General features: G+C 44.5%; 1 non-coding gene and 1 pseudogene across 1 annotated transcript; both read right to left on the bottom strand.

Annotated features, from left to right (window-relative positions):
- Positions 1 to 902: 902 nt before the first annotated feature.
- Positions 903 to 1,021, bottom strand: LOC117114351 (annotated as a pseudogene).
- Positions 1,022 to 1,486: 465 nt separating this feature from the next.
- Positions 1,487 to 1,605, bottom strand: LOC117114350. Its single transcript, XR_004446349.1, has one exon. It is a non-coding gene; the product is annotated as a 5S ribosomal RNA (ribosomal RNA).
- Positions 1,606 to 1,690: the final 85 nt, after the last annotated feature.

The following is a 1,690-nucleotide window of genomic DNA, read 5'->3' on the forward strand; positions in this document are numbered from 1 at the left end:
CAACGCGCGCTTGTCTGGCGGGGATTTCCTCAAACTCCCCTGACCACTCTGCTGCGCGAGTACATTTTTTGCAAACACCGGTGTTGAACAATAAACCAACCGTTTTACAACGGCACTAACTAGGATGCTTTAGACAGAAGAAGACTGCCGTTTTGTTCAAACGACCCTCGAACCGGCCTAACACCAGTGAATTAATTGCGTATTGTTGATATGAACAAGTACCTGTATGATTTTTAAGGTATGTGAGTGCAATTTCCGGGCACTTAGAGGTCCATGTTCTCAAAATGTTTGCACCTCAGCCCCAACTATGTGGGCCCGAGGTCGTGTGGACTCTCACGCACCCCTACTTTAGAATTTGGGGGGAAAATGTAAAAAGTCTCCCAGGCGGTCACCCATCCAAGTACTAACCGGGCCCGACGTTGCTTAAATTCGGTGATCGGACGAGAAACGGTGTTTTCAACGTAGTATGGCCGTAGACATGTGAGTGGTATTTCCACTAATAGTTAATCACGGCATATAGCATAATTATCCTGAAGCTCTGTGATTGATGACGTTTCATATCAACGCGCGCTTGTCTGGTGGGGATTTCCTCTAACTCCCCTGACCACTCTGCTGCGCGAGTACATATTTTACAAACACCGGTGTTTAACAATAAACCAACCATTTTACAACCGTACGGCATTAACTAGGATGCTTTAGACAGAAGAAGACTGCCGTTTTGTTCAAACGACCCTCGAATCATAGTACCTATATGATTTTTTAAGGCATAAGAGTGCGATTTCCAGGCACTTCAAGAGGTCCATATTCTCAAAATGTTTGGATCTCAGCCTCAACTATGGTGGGCCTGAGGTCGAGTGGACTTTCACGCACCCCTACTTTATAATTTAGAGGAAAATGTAAAAAGTCTACAGCACCCGGTATTCCCAGGCTGTCACCCATCCAAGTACTAACCGGGCCCGACGTTGCTTAACTTCGGTGATCTGAAGAGACCAGGTGTTTTCAACGTAGCATGGCTGTAGACATGTGGATGATATTTCCCCTCATATTTAATCTCGGCATATAGCATAATTATCCAATCATGAAGCTCTATGATTGATCACGTTTCATATCAACGCGCGCTTGTCTGGCGGGGATTTCCTCTGACTCTCCTGACCACTCAGCTGCGTGATTACATTTTTTACAAACACCGGTGTTGAACAATAAACCAACTATTTTACTACGGCACTAACTAGGATGCTTTAGACAGAAGAAGACTGTCGTTTTGTTCAAACGACCATCGAACCGGCCTAACACCAGCGAATTAATTGCGTATTTTTGATATGAACATATAGTACCTGTATGATTTTTAAGGTATGAGAGTGCAATTAACGGGCACTTAGAGGTCCATATTCTCAAAATATTTGCTCCTCAGCCCCAACGATATGGGCTCGAGGTCGTGTGGACTCTTACGCACTCCTACTTTAGAATTTTGGGGGAAAATATAAAAAGTCTACAGCACCCGGTATTCCCAGGCGGTCACCAATCCAAGTACTAACCGGGCCCGACGTTGCTTAAATTCGGTGATCGGACGAGAACCGGTGTTTTCAACATAGTATGGCCGTAGACCTTTGAATGGTAATTCCACTCATAGTTAATCTCGGCATATAGCATAATTATCCAATCATGAAGCTCTATGATTGATGACGTTTCA

The sequence above is a fragment of the Anneissia japonica genome, unplaced genomic scaffold (assembly GCF_011630105.1).
Source record: "Anneissia japonica isolate Jap-2015-1 unplaced genomic scaffold, ASM1163010v1 scaffold93437_len1688_cov158, whole genome shotgun sequence".
Taxonomy (NCBI): Eukaryota; Metazoa; Echinodermata; class Crinoidea; order Comatulida; family Comatulidae; genus Anneissia; species Anneissia japonica.